The 16,269-nt window shown below is 37.8% G+C and overlaps 1 long non-coding RNA gene across 1 annotated transcript in view; it reads right to left on the minus strand.

The window, feature by feature from the left end:
* The window catches only part of LOC26529406, a 63,785-nt gene that overhangs the window by 12,249 nt on the left and 35,267 nt on the right, over window positions 1–16,269 (minus strand). The window contains exon 3 of the long non-coding RNA XR_001450587.3: window positions 8,863–8,980. This is a non-coding gene — a long non-coding RNA (uncharacterized LOC26529406). The remainder of the gene's footprint in view (window positions 1–8,862; window positions 8,981–16,269) is intronic.

Here is a 16,269-nt window from a genome sequence, read left to right on the forward strand (position 1 = left end):
GAAAAACCAGCAACAACAATTGCCATAGGAGCCAAAAGAAAGCGAATCCAAGAAGGCCAAGCCAGGGCAGGGCCAAAAGCAGCAGCAGCAGCAGCAGCAGCATTGAAAGTCCTCAGCATATAGAGGAATGTAAGGCTTCAGAGAGAAGAGGAAGACGCTCTGTGGGAAGAGGGGGGACCGGGCGATGTGCCCTGTGTCTGTGTGGCTATATTCATTTGATAAATAAAATAAATTCAAATGTTTTTATCTTTGCCGTATGTACATACATACATATGCATATCGAAATGTTATACCTTACGGAATCCATAGAAATAACCAACATGAATTTCAATCATTGTAAATATTATTTTTATGCAAAAAACCAAAATAAAAACCATCGATTGATTGGCCAGTTATCACATGTATAGTTTTGCCTTCTCAATTGCTCAATTAGATCGTGCTAAAATCAAAATTAATAAACCCTAAATCTCTAAGATTAAGTATCGAAGCAAATTTTAATATCTATTCAAATCATTTTTACTACGCATTGGTTTTGCCATTTTTGAGTTATTCCTTTACCAAATTTTTGCATCTTTCAATTATATTAAACCATCAATTCGAAATTAAAGAGATTGAAGTTAACGTTCTTGAATTTTTCATTAAATTGCTATGGATATTCATATGTAATGGTAATAAAATTTGAATATCATTTTACCAAGAATTTATTGAACTGAAAAAGTTTATTCAAGTTATGGGCAAATAAAAGCTTAAATTGTCTTCGTTTTGTATGTTTTGGTCTTCTATCTTAAATCTCTTTCCCGACATTACCTTTTCAGTTTATTAGCTATTCCGTTATGGCGCTGGTTTTCTCTGCTTTTATCTCTTTCTTCTTCTTCTTCATTATTATCTGACACATTTTTTAGCATATGCTAATATCAGTGCCATCCCCTCCCTCCTCCATCACCCAAAAACACCTCGAAGAGAACAAAGTTAAAAGCGAAAAAAAACAAAATGTAGCAAAGGGAAAAAAAAAACTATTTGTTCAGATATCAGTTGCCATTTCCGCTTATAACCATTTCCATCTTTTACCTTTTCAAGCTTTGGCACTACGGCACAACCACGAATTGACTGGACCCTCTTGGAAGGAGAATTCCTTTGGCACTTGGCAATCTGCGCCACTGTCCCCCCTCTCCCCACTGCCAGCGATGCCCTGGCCAATCCCCTTAGTCGCAGAATTTCTTCTCCTTTTTGGCCCAGGCCCTATGCCATTGCTAGTCATAATTCATACGAAAAATGCCAAGCCAATATTTGTGCGTTGGCTTCCTTTTTTATTTTCCTTGCCACTTCTTGCGATTTTTCTTTCATTCTTTCTTTTGTGTGTGTGTGTGTGTTGTTTTTGTTGGCTTTGCATTCTTTTTCCACACAAAAATGAGAAGGGAACACCAACACAAAAAGCGAAAGAAAAAAAAAACAACTTCAGAGAGAAAAGGTGAGGAAAATGCAGCACATTTTTCATTTATTTACCAATACCTCGTCTCTGACCAAACTTTCCTTCCTCTCGGGCTTTCAATATTTATCAATATGCTGGCCCCATTAAAGTGAGCAAATATTCAATAATTTCCTACATTTTTCTCCCCTGGTCTCCCCCTTACCAGTTCATCTCTTGTATCTACAACTAGTTTTTGTTGCTCTGTATGATTGGAATTCTTTTTTATAGCCACAAATATTTAATATTGATTTAATTATTGCCAATGACAAAAGTACAAAAGAAAGGAAAAAAAAAAAAAACAAAAAAGGCAAGAGAAAGAGCAAAATATGCTGCGAGTTATTTGTATAAGTATGTGTGTGTGTGTGTGCGTGTGTGGCAGAATGAAAGGAGTGCAAATAATATTATAAATAACAATAAGTTACTTAATTAAATTTTTCACATGCCCCTAGGATATTTTCGACTCATTTGGTTTCTTTTCTTTGCCTTCATTTATCCATCTTTTTCTCTTACTTTTTGTGTCTCTCTCTCTCTCTCTTTCTCTCGATATCTCTGCCTTGGACTTTTATTCCATTTTACAGCTTATAATTAATATTGAATTGTCTGCGTAAAATTTCAATTATGAAAAACCAAATAGTTCAATTATAAATGATTCAATTTTTGTATGATTAACTGACTTTCCTTTAACGTAGTCGGTGACTTAATTATATAAGAAATTTAAAGCAAATTCAACGATCCAACGAAATTGAAACTAAAATTGATATTAATTTAGCAAATAACTAGAGCAGCACTGCAATGGTGGATAGGCTAAAATGACCGCCATATCGAAACTAATCTAATCAAATCAAATCAAATCAAATCAAATTTCAATTATTGTGTATAGCCAATGGGCGTGGCAGTATGCAAATGCATTTCCATTCCGCCTATTTCGCTCTGTCCCTGTTTCCCACCCTTTCACACTCGCTCTGTCTCACTTGTTCCCATATGTCTGTCTCGTTTTGGCCTCCTCATTTGGCCTGCTCGTTGCCATTTCGCTTGATTACATGCATTTTATATGCGACCGCCCGAAAGTAGGCTACACTTTTCAATCACAATCAAATTTTATGCCTCCTTCCACTTCGCCAAACGTCCCGTCTAGTTGTGTGGTCGTTGTCGTTGTATGCCAACCCACCCACCCACCTCCCCGCTCATACATCCAACCATCCATCCATCCATCCATCCATATGTACCTAGCCTACCTACCAATCCACACATGGCACTTGGAACTGCAAAACGAATACCAAACGACTAGCAGGCGATTTGCCTCTGGTATGTAGAAGCTCACGACTCATATACATTTCCGCTGCCAAAAACAAAAACACCAAAATAACAACCAAACCAAGCCAACAAAAATACAAAATACAATACCAAAAACAAAAAATGAAACGAGGCAAAAAACAATAACAAGCACAAATACACACAAAACACCAATAACAACAACAACTAATAGTAGTAGCAGTTGTAGTAGAAGGCTGCTCTTGGCCATAGCTGACTATGATATTACCCTTTGAACTACTACTACTACATACTACTAAGAATAACTATGTATTTAAGTATATAGCAGGTCATAAAAGAGCCACCTTCTCGTTTGGCAGTTCATTTCAATATTCAGACAGCACTATAAAAGGCAAATTTCATTTTAATTTAAGCCATGGGAGAGATAATATAAGAACTTTATTCCCACTCCCTCTATCTCCCCCTCTCTCTCTCTCTCTCTCTTTATCTATCTTTGACGAGTAATGAGAAAGTTAAAAAGAGAACTATTTTATTTAACAATTTGCTAACGACTTTTGTTCAACCAACATAAAAGCTCTTGATTTAAGAATGTTAAAATTGTTAAACAAGTTTATCTTTAAATAAGCCAATATTAAAGAATACAAGGAAAATTACATTTTCATCTTTAAATAATTCATACAAAGAGTTGTAAATTACTTCGAAAAGCCCTTGATTAAAAATTTCTTTGCTTTATTTGGAAAAAGCTTCAAGAAATTTTAATTTACAAAATGTTAACAGAAAAGCAAAATAAAATTTATATCTAAATTTAAGTTGAATTGAGACTTTGAAAGTAACTAACAGTTAAAACTACTTTAAGCTGTATCTATTATTGTGTGTTTTTTTTTTTGGTGTCAATTGAAAATCATTTTGGCTCTCTGTAGTCAGCTTAGTCGTAATTCAATATACCTTTTCAACAGGCAATAATGGGACTGTAAAATGGAATTGTACAACAACAGCTAACAACAACTTCAAATTGACAGTTTACTTTGCTCTAAAGCTTTCAGACCCATCCAACTTCAACTTCAATACCAAAAAGTTCAAACTCAACTCCACTTTATAGACGACGAGTCAATGGCATTGACTTGCCTGTACTTGGAGTCGTATACGTAATATTTGATTGCAGGAGTAAGAGCGAATCGCGATTCTCATTTGCATAACAGGCAGGACATGGGCAAGTGTGTGTATGTGTGTTTGCTAATGTAACTCTGCCTGCGTGTGTGTGTGTGTGTGTGTGTGTGTGTGTGTGTGAGTGAGTCAATTCGGCGTTAAAAAGCGTTAAATGTAACAAGCTAGCACAGCTACCGCAACTACAACAACAATAATAAAAGCCAAGTTTAAAATTGGCAGCCGCACTCGAACTTAGCTTCGCTTGCTCTCTCTTTCTCCCTCCCTCTCGCTCTCTCTCATCTAACCTCTTCAGGCCTTCTCCTCCCTGCCGCACATGCAATTTGCTTGTTATACGCTTGAGTTTCATTTCGTCGACGTTGTACAATATAATTTACATTTTGCCTCTCTCTGGCAGCAAGCAAGAACGTTGCCACTGCCACTGCCACTAACATAGACCATGGCACCACCCGAGCAGCTCCTTCCCCTCGGCCTCATCCTAACTGAACATCTATACCTCTGCCCCCCCACCAGCCATAAAATTTGGTTTGCTTCATGAGGTGCCATAATCATAAATTGACAACTTGAAATTTGCACAAGCAATCCGCTTACCCCCTTCGGCAAACCCCTCGTCCCATCAAAAACCCAGCCCACTATTTGTTTATTCGCAAAGAGTTTTTGCTATTGTAGTTGTTGTTGTTGTTGCTTTGCTTTTGGAATTTTAAATGCATTTGTTTCCATTCATTAAAGTGGCAAAATTGTATTGAAGTTCAAACTATGCTCTTATAAATTATGCTTTTAGCGTCTTGTTTTACGTATTTGTTAGCTAGTTTGATATGTTTTGCAGTTAAGTTTGTTTTCGATTCTGCTGTTGTTTTGGTAGTTTGTTCAACAACAAATACGAGCCAACGGCTTGTTAACATAAAACAAATCACAAAACACACGAATAAAATCTAAAGCAATAATAACGACTATTTCATACCCTTGGCCAGGACTTTATACTTTGTAAGCATTTGATGAAACTCTTTAACAGGATTTTGTGGCCTTTAATCTTTGACTCATTTCCACAACTTTATTTCACAAAAGGCATATCATAGGAAATATGCTCAATTTGTGAGAGTATCTACGTGTATGTAACAACAAAAACTTGGAGGAAAAAATGTGTAAAGAATTGAAAGAAAATATTTTGCAACGTAATGAAAATTCATCGGCAACAAAGGCATTTACAAGTGAAAAGTTTTTGTTTTTTTCTTGCAACATTTCTTCTTCCTTTTTTTTTTTTGTCTATGTGTGTGTGAGCTCATTGTTGTTGTTGTTGTTTTGGTGCACGGAAAAGTTTTTGCATTTTTGTGAGTTGCAAGTTTTGCGCCGAAAGTTAATTGAAAATGGTTTGCACTTAATTTAGATGAACTTTTGCCCACAATTGGCTGGGCATGGAAAGGAATGGAATGAACCGTGCATGAGTATGAGTATATGGATGAGGATGGCTATGGGAATGGCAATGGGTATGGAAATGAGAATGGGAATGCGATGGATATCAAAAGGATATAGCCAAAAAGCCTGTGTCAACAGCAATTGCGGCCAACTGGCTAATGAAGCAAAGGAGAGCGAGCAACGAACAAAAACCTCGACTACAACAATAAAAATGCAAATATTTAAACAAAAGCCACACCAAACAGCAGCAGCAGCAGCAGCAACACACTTCTCTCCTCTGGTCTGCTCTTCTTCTCCGGTTCTGTGTTCAGTGCTCTTCCTCTGCGAGGAAAAACGAAAAACAAAAACCGCAAAGCACCAAAATGCGACGAGGACGACGTCTCTCTGCTGGCGTTGCCGCTGCCACCGTCGCTTTTCCTTTCAGCCTCGTTTCTCTGTGTTTGTGTGAAAATTAACACGCAATTTCCCTGGCCTGCTCTGCCCTGGCCTGGCCTGGCCCGGCCTGGCCCGGCCTAGCCAGTCGAACTGTATTCTCTGGCCTCTTCTGGCCAGAAACAGCAGCGTATAAAAAATCAAAATAAAACCAAAAAGACAAAAAAAAACAAAAATAAAAAGGAGTAAAGTCTCTGACGATGACGATGGACTCGTTTAAAGCTGAAAATCAAACAGACAAACGACAAAAGACAACGACCAACGACTACACGCAAAACGATCGATAAAAAGCAATGCGATAAGAGAGAAGACAAGCGGCCAAGATGACAAAAATATAAAAAGAAAAACCTAACCATAGACATTGAACAAGAGTCACAGACGGCAAGAAAAACTCACATAGACAGAGGGAGAGAGATGGTGGGAGGATGCAGAGTGTTGGCCATTTGGCTGTTTTCTCAACTAAAATATTTTTTGGCTAAAGCAGCTATTGCGAATGTTCACGGAATATAAAGCCGGATTATCTCCCTTAGCCAACAAGAAAAAAAAGAACTAAATATCTTTAAATATAACTCATAAAATATATATATCATATTTCAAAAGGGAATTTTAATCTTGAAAATGGAATAACAAATGGTAGTTTTAGTTTAAAATAATGCTTTAATGTATGACTGAAATAAACTCTTTAGTTATTAGATCAACTCCTAATTCTTAGAAACCAATGTGACTGAAAAGTTTTCTTTAACCGATGACTTTTAAAATTGATAGATTTTGTTAGATCTTTTGTTGAATTGACTTGTTTCTTAGTTTTAAGCTACAACTTGGAATTAATTTTTATTTGATTTTTGGCCTCATTTTGTTTGCTCTCATTGTCGTTTTCTGCTGTTCCCCTCTCTCTCTTTCTTACTTACTCTTGGACACATCTCTGTCACTCTTGGTGTTGCCGTGTTTGTGTGTCACACTTTAAAGCATTAGTTGGACTTTTTATGGCCATGGCATTAGGCGGCTTAAGACATTCAAGCCAAAAGGATAACAACAACAGCAACAGCAAAACAGAAAATGGTCGGCAGCAGACGACAACCAACAAAATGGACAAACGGACAACGGGGCATATAAAAGCAAAAGAGGCTAAGTGACAACTAAACTTAATGGCACTTCAACAACAGCATGGAAGCAATGGACGCAGAAGAGCCCAGGCCAACCTAGCTAAAAAGTGAGAGAGAGCGAAAGATAGAGAGAGAGAGAGAGAGAGAAGAGAGAGACCACACCAAGACCAAGACCAGACAGAGCAGCAGCAGCAGCAACACGAACTGTAGGTGCGGTGCAAAACTCAACGGACATTAGCCTCATTGAATTGAATGACAAAACAAACGACGAACCGAAAGCCAGCCAACCAACCAGCCAACCCATCGACCACTGGAAAAAGTGGAGAAGGGCCAAAGGCAAAGATGAAGATGAAGACGACATGAAAATGGAGGAGGTTAAAGAAGAGTACGAAAAACGAGCTACAAGCACGATGTTGTGGATAAGGATAAGCAGTGCGATAACAACAACAACAAGAGCAATAAGCAATGTACAACAACAACAACAACAATCCAAGACTTAAGCAACGACAACGACAACAACAACAACAACAACGACGACAGCGACGACGACAACGACAACGATGAAAATGTTGTATCAAGACAGCATTAAGATAAAGCAAGTAAACGCATACATAAATAACACGCAACACACAGAACAACAGCAGCAACAACAACAACAGCAGCATCGGTGACAACAACAACAAAAACAACTATATACAACGGATTATTGGATACCCTAACTAAGTTATTCTACTTCTAGTTATAAATTGATTCCTGAAATACGATATTCTAGAATGAAATTGGTTTTTTAAAATATTGAATTTTCGGAAATGGCAAAAACTTTTATCTCAATTATATCTTCAATAGAGAGAAAAGTAAAAAAAAAGATGCCTAACTTTTAAATAAAATTTAAAGTCTAGATTTGAAAAAACCAAAATTAAGCACATAAATTGTTAAATGTATGTTTAACTTTTTCATTTGTTAAAGTCAGTCGATAAACTAAAGGGTTTAATGGGTTTAAAGATATCTGGGATTATGTGTGGCCAATGTTGGGTAATCGTTAAACGAACCGCAAGCCACATTGTTGAGACCCAATTGAGGCATAGGGAGCAAAAGAGATGGAGCGAGCCAATATATGTGTGTAGCGATGGCCAAGACAAAAAAAAAAAAAAAGTGACCTAAAATAATGGCTATCTACCCCGCCCGTGCGTTCAGCTTTAGTATCCTTAAGCCAACCTGCCTGACAAGCCATACAAATGTGTGAAAATAGTGGACACAATATTGTGTGTGCCACTTTGAGTGTGAGTGCGTGTCCATGTATGTGTGTGTGTGTGTGTGTGTGGGTGCTGTTAACGCCATTTTTTTCTTCTTCTTTTTTGTATGTTGCTCAGCCATTTTGTTGCCATTGTTGTTGTACAATTTCCGCATCCGGGGCGCGTAAACGCTTGCTGAACGAGCCTGAAACTCAAGCTTAAGCTGAATAAAAAACTATATACCTATACATCTATATGTATATATATATATGTACGTATAAGATTCTGAGCGAACGCTCTGAGCGTAGAAAGCAAAAAATGTCACTTATTGGTTTATGCATGAGCCATTTGGGATGCGGTGCGGGTGCCGGTGCGGATGCGGGTGCGGATGGTTGGTATGGGATTGGTCCACGCCCACTGAAGCATTTTGAACACTTCATTTGTCAGGCTTTTGGCATGCGCTTGCTTGGTTCAAAGTGAAGAATTTAAATTAAATGGCCAGCGATTTGAGTTATGTTGTTGCTCAACTTCTTGGTATTTCTCTCTTTTCTCTTGCTAACTTACAATCGTAATCCAAGCATCTATGTAACCATCTATCTATCTGGTGAATGTTTCTACTCCGTTTTGTTCCCCGTATATCTAAGTTTGTCTAAGCGTCTATCCATCAGTCAGTCATTCGGGCAGTCAGTCGGGCAGTCAGTCGGGCAGTCAGTCAGGCAGTCTGTCTTTCTTGAACTTAAACTAAACTCTGGGAAAACTCTTGGGCAAATGCACTTACCAAAACTGCATTAATTATTCAGATTGAGCAGCAGCCATGACTGGGCCTGGTCAGGGATTGTAGCATAGTCAAGTCGACAAGTCGCAGCAGCGTTGAGTTTGGAATTTGATGCATGCCCCTGCAAGAGAGAATGAGAAAATAAAATGAGAAATGAGAGACAGAAAGAGAGAAAGAGAGAGAAAAATAGCATAAATATTAAATGCAAAATAGCAAAAAGTCTAAGAAAAAGACAGAGAGAGAGGGAGAAAGAAAAAATCCTGCAACTGGCCAAAGGATTTCTTCAACGTTTTCTTTTTACCATCCCCCCCTCCACATCCTGCCCTCACTCTCTCTTTCTTTCTTTCGGGCGTCTTTGCATTGAAATTCTCTTCTTTGGCGCTTTTACTAAATTATGCGTTTTTATAAATAAATCAAATAAAATATGCGCGCGTTCACGCTGAAATGCTGAGGCCAAGAAGCAAAAAAAAAAAAATAAAGAAAGGCGATAACAACAGCAGCAGCAGGGGCGTGAGTGGGAGGGGGTGGGGAGAGGAATGGCTTTTTTAGCAGGCGGCAGGAGGAAGTCCTTTGTGACCTGGTTTTTGGTCATAACAATATTGCCAACCGAAGCGTAGAGCCAGCGCACACAATTACCGTGGCAACCCGCCCACCTTCCACCTTAGTGTATGCAATGTGGAGGGCGAGGAGGGGGCGTGGCATTTGGAGAGTGTATGTATGTATATGTGTGTGTGTGAGCAATGACGTCAGTTGCTGCTGCTGCTGCTGCACTTGCACAAATACAATCACAATTACCATTACGCTGGCGACGACAACGACAACAACGACGTGACCTGGCGACGGTCACTTGGGCTTGGTCTTGCATACTTGCAGGCGTCGCCTTACAAACACAAACACACATACACACACACACACACACACACACCCGCATAGACAAGGTTAATCAGCTGGCCTGTCGTCTGTTCATTTTAATTGGCTCTCTGCTCTTGCCCAAGCTCCTTAGCTCTCTTTAATTGAGTTATAAAAATGCTCAGCTAGTTTTAATGTCTCTGCACCTCACCAACCCACCCACCGCCCACTTGACGACAAAAGCCTTAAAATTTTGCCAAAACCAACAAAAAAAAAGACAAAAAACACACACACACACCCATAGAAAGAACAGAAACACACAAAACCAAAAGCAAAAGCAGAAAATGATGCCCAAAACTCGTAAATAACAAATGGGAATTAGCAGATGAGGGACCAAAATAGTAGTCGTAGTAGTAGTAGTAGGTAAATAGAGAACCCAAACCAAACCAGACCAAAGAAGAAAACCTAGACGAGCTAGATGAGTTTTAAACAGGCAGCACGCCGCACGCCGCTCGCAGCAGGCAGCAGGCAGTCGCATGGCCGGATATACTGAAATTTGTAATTTACGAGTTAATTGCCTTGAAATTTGCCTCAATTTGCATGGCAATGCGTCTTGGCGCTCATTCATTTGCCGCCTTTTTCAGCGAAAAATTAGCAACCACCCACAACCGGCAACGCTAACCACTTTCAACCCAGCGAAAGCATTAACAAGTTCCAATATTCCATTGCTTAAATTGCCAACTTTTCGAATAAAGACAGACAATAAATATGCATTCAGGTCAATTTGTGATGGAATGTATATACATATATATATACAAACATAGTTTAAAGTCAATTTGAGAACTTGAAGAAGAGAAATTCTTTTATTTTTGTGAAATTTATAAATGTTTGCCATAGAATTGTGAAACGAAATACTGCGGCAATTTCATGATTTCCATAACAAGCCTATTTCAATATATATTTTTAAAAGCTTCTACTTTTTGCCTTGAAAGGAAAGGAAACTAGTCAATTTAAGTTTACATTGATATGGATCATTGTTTTGTACGTGTCAAGTGCTTAATTATTATCGCAATTAATTCAGATGATTGAGGTTGGGTTTAAGTGGGAGTTTGAAATTGCTAAAATTTGTGTGATGCAAATAATTTGCTTATGTAAGCATAAGCCAACTTATGGGTTAAGCATTCGTATATAACCGAGCGCATCTTATCAACAATTTGTTAAGAATGTTAAATGTTTAGGTTCCCAAGTGGATTTGGTTGTCAATTTGTAAGTTCTGCAGGAATAAACATTCTTCTTTATTGATTTTATTGATGTAAGAAAGTTATAATGAATACTTGAGAAAACTGGTAGATTGATAATCAAATTATAGAAACTGTTCTACTTTCCGTCTATTTTGAAGGAATTTCAATAAAACTCTCGAAGGGTTAAGTAAGTCCCAAACTACTAACTTAAGCAAAAGATTAGAATAGAATAAATAGAATGATTAATTCGCATATTAAAGTATTCAAAAAAAGTATTGATAATTTTTGCCCTAAGTCTACAGCGATTATTAAACCAGCTTTTATATCCTAGATCGATTAATTTATAAAAAAAAGAAAGACATTAAAATAATATGGCAAATTTTATAGTTAGTAAGTGTTCTGTAGAACATTAAGTAAAGTGATTATAATAATCACTTATGTAGTTGGAAAAATAGTTTTTTAACTGTGACACTTTTTAGTTTGAGGATCCTGAATTTTCAAGGTTAAATGAGTTGAATTATTACTTTATGTAGCAATTGATAGAGCCAAAGAAACGACAAATTTTATTTCATATCGCTTAAAGTAAATTGGATTTCATTTAATCAACTAGATTAGACATTAAATTTTTCTACTCGCTTTACTCTTGGTCTGTCTCTCTCTCTCTCTCTCTCTTGCTGCACATATATTCTCATTACGAGTCTCACTGTCAAAATGGCCAGAAGGAACAGCAGCAACAGCAGCAGCAGCTGTCGCACAGATATGCCCCTTAACATATATCTAACAATTCCGAACACCAACTCCCACCCCCTCCCACTTTCTTGCCACTTCCTTGCCTTCTCCGATTACACTCTATCGCATGCTTAAGCGCCTTTTTATTTAAACTATATAAAAACTGCAAAGCATCAGAAATTAGAGAAGCGAATGCCAGCGGCAAAAATAAACAAGCGAATGTGTTGGTCAGAGAGTCAGAGTCTGAGAGACAGATGAAAATGGAAAATGAGAAGGATAAACGAAGTAGGGGGAGTCAAAGATGTAGACAGAAACAGAAGCAGTAGCAATAAGTACGAAGGCGAAAAGGCGGAGGTCAGAGTTCAGAGGGCAGCAACAGCATGATAACGCTTTGTAAATACTTTTGCTGCACTTTGCTTTTATTTTCTATTTCTCTATTTTACTTAGTTTTAGTTGCATTATTTTTTCGCTTTTTCGTTTTCTGTTTTTAGTGTTTTTTTTTTTGTTTTTGTCGCTTCCTTTCAGCTTTTGCTAGGGCAAATTTTTATCTCCATTTGCTCGGAGGAGTCTTGCTCTGGCTCTGGACGGGCTTAACTGGCGAAATCACGACAACGACAACGACGATGCTGCTGCGCTTTTGTTTTCCAAGTGAGAAGAAAAAAAAAAAGAGAGAGAGAGAGAAAAAAATGGTATAAAAAGGATATTATTAAGCGTGGATGTCAGCAGGCGGTGGCAACAGCAGCAAATACGAAAAGGCAAAGCAAATATTATTGTGCTACCCTTTCCATTTTGGGTATATCAGATCAATATCTAGTCCATTAACTTGTATACTCATATCTAACCATTTATTAAGCTCTTCTTTAAGTGCCGAACCAAACACAAATTGAAGGAAATTGTGTTAACTGTTAACTGATTTCCTTTGAAATAGATTAAAGACATTTGACATTAGAAATGGAATAGATCCATGAATTGGGAAACTTTAAAAAAATAGTCTTAATGTAGATTAAAATTGTCCAAAAAACCGCCTAGTTAAAAATTCATACAGTTTCTTAATAACCAACTAATACTTAGGGTACCCAGTCTTCGAATCATGAGAATTTTGAATTTTGGCGATCTCTTTTTTTTTGTTACATTATTTCTTGTACTGTACTGATTTTTTGGATCTTTTTTTTCGGGGTGGTGTTTGGAAAGCACTTTGCCAAATTAAATATTAAAACCATGTGCACTTATGCAACTTTAATGCAATTTGTATACAAAACGAGCCTCCAAGAAACGAAAGAGAAACGAGAGCATATATTCTGGTTTTTGGTTTGGTTGGGTTTGGTTGTGGGTATTCAGTTTTTGGCGCATATAAAAAGGGATTAATACACTTAAAAGGTTGAGGCTGGCTGAATGAAAGTCAGATGGGAGGAGGTTTGGGGGCAAATTCTGCCACGCTAAGCAACCATTTATGTGAAAGCGAAATGAAGCCAGCTAACGGCAAACAAAAAAGAGAAAAAAAAACCTACAGCTACAACAACAAGTTGGCCAATAAAGCGAACCGCCTTAATTTACAAGGCAGAGGCAAGTTTATGTGTCGCGCAAGCAGCAAACAGGAAGGTGGTCTTAAAGGCAGAAAAGGACGAATGGAGAATGAAGAAGGCAAATGGGAGGCATGAAAAATTTAGTAGACGAGGCAAGCAAGTTCAAAATGCCAAAATGTCACTTGGTCTGCGGTGTCGCTGCTGTTGTTGTTGTTGTTGTTGTTGCTGTTGGTGTAGTTGCAACTTAAATCACATCCTTCCCGGTACAACAGAACATGTGATTTTCGGTCAGACAATGCAGACACAGACACAGCCACAGCCACACAGAGCCACATAGAGGCTCACAACCATAGGGAGAGAGTCAGAGAGAAAGAGAGAGGAAGCGGTAGAGGGAGAAGGAGAGACGGAGAGGGCTTAGCCTGGGTATCTGCATGCCACGTGGCACGCTTTCACTTCCCCTCGTCTTCTTCACTTGCCACTTGCCATTTTTGCTACTTTCTTGGCATTTTACGTGCGCCCCTTTATGTATGCTATAGTTTTTCTTTTTGTCGTTTTTTCTTCTTCTTTTTTTTTTTGTGTTGTCGTTTTCGTTCTGTGTGGAAAACAAAGTCGCTTACGATTTGCTTCCTCTTTACAACATTTTACTGCATGACAATTTATTGAGTTCCTCTTTTTGTTGTTTTCGTTGTTGTTGTTGTTGTTACTGTATTTTTTCGGTTGCCGCCGCTGCTCATTTTGCCGCTTCGTGAGGTTTTTTCCTACGTTTTTGGTAAAGTGGCAATAGTAGGGGAATGGGGGGAGTAGGAGGGAAATTCGTGGTTGGAGGTTAAAGAGAGGGGGGGTTGGTTGTAAATTTTTATTGTTCGTCTTTTGCGGTAAACAATGCGACTCTCGGTTCTTGTTTTTGCAGTAGATAGTAGATTTTATTTGCTAACCAACGAATCGCAAACCATATATAGGGGAATGGAAGACAGAGAGAAAGACGGGGAAGAGAGGGAGAAGAAGGGAGACTAGTGGTTTTGCCTAAAAAAAAACACATATACCGACCACAAAAGTATACAAAGTCGGTGAATATCAGTGGAAGCAAGAGAGCAAAAAAAAAGAATGAAATAAAACCTAAACACCCTAGCAATATTTTCATCCTCTTTCTCTCTCTCACTCTCTCTCTCTACTCTTGTTGCCTTCTTCTTTGTAACAAAATCAACAAAATGCCACAATGTTCAATATGTATTATTACATTCTATTAATATTAGAAATTTAATCCACAGCCATGACTGTTGAACTATTACATTATCTTTTGCTAAATGTGATAAACATGATTTAACACAATTTAGAATCCGACTAACTAGAACTTTCTATCATTAAAGCATATTGAAATTGTTCTTTGAATAGGAAATATTTAAAAAAGAAACAAGTTTCTGTAATTGATTAGATTCTTTTTATTTAAAAAAGGGTTTTATAGAAGCTTCTATTGTAAATTGTGTGAAAATGTGGGCCTTAAAGATTTTTAAATTCCTCTAAACCCAGATTAGAGTGCATTTCACTCTTATATAGTTGGCTTATTATCATATCGAGAGCTAAATCTAATCCAATAACCGATCTCAGATGCATTATATACATATAGACAATATTTGTTTGCTTGCCTAATCGGTATATAAAATTGCAATAAAGTATATAAATTTATTTTCTTTCAGTTTTTCTTTCCTTTGTTCGTTTTATTTGTATTTTCTGGTATTTTTGTTGTTTTTTTTTTCTTTCTTTCTTTCTATGGTTTTTATTTTCTATTTTATATGCAAAATTTTAGTAAATAGCGCGCATTGCTTTTATTTTGCTTTAGTTTTATTTGTTCACTTTTTATTTGTTGGTTTTTACTACCATTGCCATGTGTGGCTACCCCTGCCTCACATGTTCTTTGTTTTTCACTTTGCCCCCTCCCCAGCCCTTTATTTTATTTTATGTTGTGTCTGTGTGTGTGAGTGTGTGCCACACATTTTGGTAGCATTTCAGTTCCAGTTCCAGTCTCGGTTCCAGCTCTCCATTCAGTACATCATGCGATTTTTATATTATTTACATTTTTCGTTTGTGTTGCCGCATAGCAAAAGCAAATAAAAATGCCAGATTGTTGGTTAAAGTGGGCAAAAGAAAACGAATGATGGTGTGGGTTTGGCATACCCCTAAAAATACATATACACTCACTCAGATATATACAACGAATCTATTTAGCATGTTAAAATTACTTGAGGATTTGCTTGGCACATAATGCAACAAACCGCATTTGACATATTTATGAGCTGCCCCACCAACACTCTAAACTTCATTTATAACTTTTGCTCAAACTGCAGTCAAACCGAAAATTTCACCGCCCACCCCCATGCCGGGCCTCCAAAAAACACCAAAAAAGGGGGAAAAAAAACTTAACCCAAAAAGCAAAAAAAATGGCCAATCAAAGCCACAAAATTTTGTGCAAGCTCCGACACCTGCAACGGGGGTGCAACAAAAACAACAACAACAAAAATAATAAAACAAAAACAAAAAAAAAAGAAGCAACGTAACTGCCTGCCAGCTGTGGAAATGTGGGTGCATAAAAAATGCAACAGCCGAGAGAAGGTGGAAGAGATGCAACAGCAGCACGAGCAGCACGAGCAGCAGTTGTTGCAAGAGCCACACATTAAATATGACCAACACGGTCGCTGTCGTCTGTCAGGGTCTGACTTTATATCCGGGTGTGTGTGTGTGTGTGTGTGTGCAAAGGGGCAATGTGACTCTGTGTGTGTGTGTGTGTGTGTGAATTTACACACATTGCAATTTGCAAAAAAAGGAAAAAGGACAGAAGGCAATCCTTGCAGTTGCGGTCATTTGGCGGTTAGCCGCCTTGGACATCTTCGATTTTTCTGCCGTGTGTGTTGCTGCTGCTGTTGCTTGTTACTTTCTGCTTGCTTAAACAACAACAACAACAATAACAACAGCCAACAACAACAACAATACCAACAATAACAAGAATAATAAAACTTGCATAAAACAAACTTTATGCCAGGAACAACAAAAAAGTTTTCTGCCTGTTGTTACCT

Source organism: Drosophila willistoni, assembly GCF_018902025.1.
Source record: "Drosophila willistoni isolate 14030-0811.24 chromosome XR unlocalized genomic scaffold, UCI_dwil_1.1 Seg144, whole genome shotgun sequence".
Taxonomy (NCBI): Eukaryota; Metazoa; Arthropoda; class Insecta; order Diptera; family Drosophilidae; genus Drosophila; species Drosophila willistoni.